General features: G+C 41.6%; 1 long non-coding RNA gene across 1 annotated transcript; it reads right to left on the reverse strand.

Moving 5' to 3' along the window:
- Nucleotides 1-366: 366 nt before the first annotated feature.
- Nucleotides 367-2,998, reverse strand: LOC119319302. Its single transcript, XR_005154428.1, has 2 exons — nucleotides 2,687-2,998; nucleotides 367-696 (listed from the first exon to the last, which is right to left on the reverse strand). It is a non-coding gene; the product is annotated as an uncharacterized LOC119319302 (long non-coding RNA).
- Nucleotides 2,999-6,803: the final 3,805 nt, after the last annotated feature.

Genomic DNA, 6,803 nt, shown 5'->3' on the forward strand with positions numbered 1-6,803 from the left:
TCGTCGAGATAGGGAAACATATTCAATAGATACTATTTCGTGTAATTGGAATAATGAAAACCTAAATTTGAATGCATTTTGATAGCTGGGTTCAAAGAGCAAAAATCATGAGAAAGCTGAGTGTCGTTGGCAGAACATTGAACTTTCTACTTGGTACAGAATCCGCCTTCACCCTTCGGAGAAAAAGACTTCAATCAACATTGAACTTTCATCTTGCACATGAGAGTCTAAACATCTAATCCAAACATCAGCAAGAGAAGTATATGTAGAGAAACTAAAACATATATACTGCTTCATGATAGATTCAGACTTTTAGAAAAATGGCAACATGTGATCGCAAAACAGGATTTTTGAACACTGCAAGAGTATGCCAATTCTGAACTGTTAACCAAAGTATACAAAATAAAGTTCCAAACAAGATGTGTATATCTCAATTCTGAACTGTTGTTGACCAAAGTACAAAATGATGTTCCAAACAAGCACGTGGTGTCGCAGCTGACCGAATTACAAGCATGAATATAAGAGTATACTAAGTTTTAACCAAGACATGGTCTCACACAGCAGTATATCACCAAGCAAGTTGGTCAAGTAGTCAGCAGAAAGCCAGCAAGCAGAAAAGAGTAGGTTGTTTTGTACCAACACAAAGCACACAGCCGACCACCCCCTCCATGCCTCCATGTAGCATGCAGTCTGAACCTGTAGCATGCAGCCAAAATAATTCAAAACACGAACAAGAAAATAAAAGAGACATTTTGTGCTACTTTTATCACTAAATTTCATATCTGATATGAAAGTGTCAACCCAACATAAAAGAAAGAATGCACAAAACATAATTGAAGAATAGAAAGATTGAACAACAAATTATACTAGAGGTAAAAACACATCTTGCAAATTGAATATGGAAACACAAGAACATATTACTACTAACCTAAACTATTCTTCGTTGCTCGAAGCATTATTAGCATCCACTATTGTTCCCTCAACGTCTCTTCTAACCCAATGTTGTTCATTGTTCTTTCTTTTCAAACTCTCTCTAAGCTGTGAAACATGGAATGGCTCATTTTCTGTCTGCGCTTCCCATTCCAAGTTGCCTAAGTCATATACATCTCTAGGCTTTGGCAACTTCATTACCACAGACCAACCTGGATTCAATTCATCTTCCACATAGAACACTTGATTCGCCTGGTTAGGGAAAATAAAAGGCTCATGCTCAATCTGTTCTCCTTTGTGTATTAGATGTGAGAAGTTGACAAGTGTGTAACCGTACTTGTCTTTTTTCATTCCTGTTCCTGAGAACACATTAACCCATTCACATTTAAACAACACCACTGAAAACTGTCCAGAGTAGTTTAGCTCGACAATATCAATTACCCTCCCGTAGTACGTCACATCACGTAAAACAGGATTGGCATCATGTGCTGAATCATAACTAGAAGTTTTTGCAGTTACCATGACTCCACTATTTTGTGTCTCTTTATCCAAGCGTTTAGGCCTAAAATGGTAGCCTCGGGAGTTGAAAGCGCAATATCTTTTGGCTGCATTAACTGGGCCCAGGGCGAGCAATCTAATATCCTTTTCCACAAAGGTACATCTGCTTCTCTCAACAAGTCATAAAAGGCTTGGGTTTCAGGATCTGGTCCGTGTTGTGGAGGGTTTGGGTCATCAAAGTCGTTCACTTGAGACCCATTATCTATGTTCACGAAAATATCATGGACTAGCTGGCGCATATTAGAGTTTATGCCTTCCTGTTTTGACCTTTTTCATTTGTTAGAGGAGATGTATCCTGCAGTTTCACCATGACAACCCCAAACAGTGTATCCAAGTAGCATTCCATCACACACCAAATGATCATATACAGTGTCCCGCTTCAACAAGTTCCTATTGACACATTTGACGCATGGACAATGGATCTTGGCATCTGAACTTTTTCCAGTGTATGCAAAAGCAAGAAAACCATCTACGCCAGCCAACTAGTCTGCACTTGGTCTAGGAGAACACAATAACTTTTTAATAGTTGTTAGATCCATCGCCTCTGTGTTAAAGTAGCAAATATCATTAGTGAATTTATTATAATGCTAAAACAGTTGAAATTGTATTCAACCATCGTTACTTTCCAACAGCGAGTTTATAATACTGAGCTAAGCCAAAGTGGACATCATATTCTACAGTATGCGTTGTGACTACGCTCCAAATGCAAGATTTCACTTGCAGCTCTAAAAGCACAACAAGGCAAATGGAAGGCACCTTTGATTGACAACCCAGGTAAACTGAGCTTACTCACTGCTGAACATTCAGAGTGAGTGCTGTCAACTTATCTTTTCTGCTCAAGTAATGTGCTGGATAATTCAAACCTCATATGATTTTCTTGCTGGTGCAGAGTACAAGGATGAAACCTTGCAACTACGCCTTTGACAGCTCAAGTAATGTGTCAGCTTAATTTTTCACAAGTTATGGAAAACAAGGTTTTGTTCGAACTATGTATATTGATTTATTGTTTGACACGATTGACACTTTGTGAAGTTTTAAACTGACTCAACGCATCTGACGACAGCAATGAAATTCTGGACATTATGATCTAGCAATATACCCAGTACTACTATGTAATGAAATGAGTCGTGTGTTCCTTTAAAGAAAAAATTGAAAAAGAGGCACAACAGCGAGAGTTCTGAAGCTCTAGCTCTCAAACCTCAGCTGGCTCGATCTGACGACGTGGAGAAACAGCGGCGCCCGCCACCAGATTGTGGAGAACCAGCGTCCAAGTAATGGTCGGCGGAGGCGAAATCCTGTTCTTCCGCCGTCTCCCAGTCTCCCGTCCGTGGACTCCGGCGGCAGCTCCTGCGGACGGTGGACGAGTGGATTCGAGCGGCTATAGGAGGCGGCGTGGGCTGTGGACTAGAGCGGCCGGTGGAGGTATGGAATCGAGCAGATGCAACGCTGGGTGTGTACTCGAGCGGCGGCGGCACGGCCTCCCTGTGGCCACGATGCGGCCAGCGGCCAGCGCTCGAGTCGCGCGGCGGCGGAACAGGGGATCGAGGTAAGAGATGAGGAACGAATCAATAAAGGGTTTTCTTTGGTGGTGTTTTCATTTTGGGAAATTATTATACAACTCGACCGGCTGATTGAAGCTTGGTGTCGGTCGTGCAGGGAGCCGTCCAACTCTAATCGTGTGTGCGTGTGCCCACCTCCCAAAGTGTGTTGCCACATCTATTTTCTCTACAAGTTTGTTATACCCCGTACGTGTCAAAAAGAGATTTTTTATCCGTATACACACAGTACAGACGTAAGCGTTCATATACATGCGCATACACTCACCCTATGAACATACACACTCACATCCTATCTCTATGAGCACCTCCGAAAGACTGAGCCGGCATATCATCTTGAAATTTAGGAAGTCACCGTACGCACATCGTCGTCGACGGGAACGTCTCCTCCCACTGAATGCGCATCGCTGAAAATCCTGAAAGTCCCTCTAATCATCCAACCACAGATTGGTTCATATAGCAGTTGTCTTTTATCATGTATGTGCGCGTTCTTGTATTGGCGTGCGGCTCATATACATGCCAATCGCACATAATTAATCGATTGGGACCAAATTGTATTACAAGCAAGTACATTTATTTTAGTATAAGTTGACTAAAAATGGATTTGGGTCGATCGAATTTCATGGGAAGGATGTGTGGCGAAGCACGAGGTAGTCGACTGTGGCACCAAGGCAAGTTATAGCAAGCCATGGAGACACCGACAAGACCTTGGCCAGGAACAAGTGTAGCGAGCGGCAGCCGGCGAAGGCAAGTCTGAAACTTGATAGTTCTGATGAAAGGGGGTGCAGGCCCGCTGGAAAAAATCTAGTGGTTCCCTGGTTTAAAGGGATGACCGGGGATGGTGGTGAGGGGAGGCCAGGACTACGAGGCTGGCGTGGGAGCACCACGGGCGACAGAGGCTAGCGATTCATCCAAGGGTCTATGGCGCGGTTTAGTGAAGAAGATGAACAACAAAGATAGGATGTTGTACAATGCCATCTGGGCGTTGATTTTGCATTAGACGACTCAAAAAGTGAATGAACTGATCCAAAAACACCTTGTAGTGGAAAGATCTCTAACCTATCCTTTGTAGAAAAATTGATCAAAATAGAACAGTTAGCATGACGACTTCCTGACTGTCTATTACAGCAAGTTTTGCCTTGCTCCGGCGAGGGAGGGGCGATGACAACGGCGCACCTTCGTCTCGCTTCAGTGCTTATAAGCGTCTCAGTGCCTTATTTCTATTCCATCAATTAAATCACAAACACAACATGGTAAATATAAAGCAATCATCGGTTGGGAAGTTCCTTGCTCTCTCACTGTCGGAGTCCCTTGGGAGCACATGTACTTCACATGTCTTCTCATATTGCAGCAGGCGCAGGGGCTTCCCCACTCAATCAACCTCTCTCTACGGTTAGTGACAGATCATCAATCAATTCCTCACACGTACATGAATCTCTTTTTCCCGGCCAGGTCGTCGGACTCCATAGGCGGCATGGGCAAGCAACATCCATGTCATTACGCGTCAATCGAGGCGCACCACCAGTCCATCATCTCGGAGTCACTGCACTTGGAGGTGGCAGTATGAATGAAGGTAAGTAATTGTTTTTTTTACAATGTTTGCTATACAAATTCACAAAATTATATTGTTATATTCATTTCATAAAGAAATTACTATTTATAACTATATATTATTTCCTTCTCAGTAATGAAATAAATACAAAATATGCTCCATTGTTTTTCATTTTTAACATTTCTCGAATTATTTATAGATCTAATATATTTTTTTCTCCAAACAAAATATTTCATCAAACAATCTCTGGATTATTCCCGCAAAAAATTCCTCCAGATCTCGATTTCCCTCCTCCACTTCTCGATGGACAATAAGTTCCCTCCAGAACTCCTTATTTAGTCCCGCTTAATTTTCCATCCGGTTAACTAATGAAGCGCTAAATAAATTAGATCGCTAATCCCATCTGCATCATTCGCGCCGCCCTCGAAGCCTCACCTCGGCGGCCTCCGTCGCCGCCCCTCCAACCCCGCTACATCCTCATCCAACGCCACCTGTCAGCATCCACCCACGCGCCTGCCCGTCCGTCAACGCCCGATTGAAACCATCGCTGCCCAGATCTGCCTCAGTGTGGTTTGCATCGTTGCGGCAACAACATCGTCGACCCTCAACTCCGGAACTAAATCCCGAAGGGCTACACCATTCTCCCGGCTGGTATCGATCTAAACTCCCAGTTCGTTGCTTTCTCCCTTCTATGCGTGACTAATTCTCTTTCCTCCTCCCTTTGTTTTCCTCCCTGAATCTGGTATTAGGATTGTGCGTACCAGGCAGTAAATCAACCAGTGGTTAATTTAGGATAAGAATGGAGAATGGGCTGTAATCATTAGTCACTGTGTTAAACTAACATACGGCTTATAGTCTGGTTTTTGTGCACTTCAGAAGTAGTACCATGTTCTCTAAATATACATGAGATGTTGGCTGCTTTCCCCCCTCTTTGCAGTTTAAGGTTTCAGTCTTTAACCCCTGATTTTGGAGGCTATAATACCCTGATTAGTACTGATATATGCAGTAGTTATACAAAACTGGGGCCCCCAGATCTTGTACTCCGAAATTCATAGTATATCTTGTACAGTACTGTCATAGTATATCTTGTATAGTACTCTGAAATGCATAGTACTCAGAGTAGTACTCAGAGCGGTAGTTAGACAAAAATTGGGACCAAAAATCTTGTAGTCTGAACTCTGATTATTACTGATATATGCAGTACTTAGATTGGGGCCAAAGATCTTGTACTCTGAACTCTGATTATTACTGATATATGCAGTACTTAGATTGGGGCCAAAGATCTTGTACTCTGAACTCTGATTAGTACTGATTTTTAAAATTTATGTACCCTGAAATTCATAGTACATCTTGTACAGTCAGTATTCAGTTTATACCCTTGATTTAGGAAGTTAGTATGTTGCATTCATGTAATTATTTTACTGAAACTTGTTTAATTTCTGTTGTAGGAAAATTTCCAAACCGTAGGTAGTGGCGAATCTCATCCAGAAGTACTACATAATAATAAAAGAAAGGTATTGTCAATATATTCGACATGTGCTAGTTCATTTTCAGCTCTCTTTATAAATATTTCATTTTGCTGAGAGTTCATGCCAATGGACCCGATGCAGAATACGTAGTGATCAAACCCAGAGATACAACAATGGTAAATTTGTTTATTTATCACTACACTCTGTAAGTGTCTGATAACGAATGCCTATTCATGTAAAATGCAGAATAACCACATCGACATGGCACGCACAAAGATAATCAAACATGTTAGAATCTTGTTGTTACTCATGCTCTAAAGGATACACTACAACTTATTAATCTCTTTACATTGTTGTATAGAAGCATCATCTTGAAAATGAGGGCTGCAATAAATTGTCATATCAAGCACCATCATCACCAGCCCATCCTGTTTTCGATCCTGTTTTTGATGGAGAGGTAATGGTTATCTCTTGAGAAATCTGCTTCCTAGGAAGTAACCGAAAACATTTTCCATATGAATTATTGATGGCGTGATTTGTTATTCACGCACATTTAGTTAAAATATCAGGTTGTACTAGCGATTTGTCATTCAAGTGCAATCCAATATTCATACTACTGACTCATATTTGTTTGTATAATGTTGAATGAATGAGTTTCTGCATTTTAAGTTTGATTTGCATGGAATGGACTCTCCTGAGGTTATAAAATGATATTGCCACATGTAATATTTGATGAAC

Source organism: Triticum dicoccoides, chromosome 1B, assembly GCF_002162155.2.
Source record: "Triticum dicoccoides isolate Atlit2015 ecotype Zavitan chromosome 1B, WEW_v2.0, whole genome shotgun sequence".
Lineage (NCBI taxonomy): Eukaryota > Viridiplantae > Streptophyta > Magnoliopsida > Poales > Poaceae > Triticum > Triticum dicoccoides.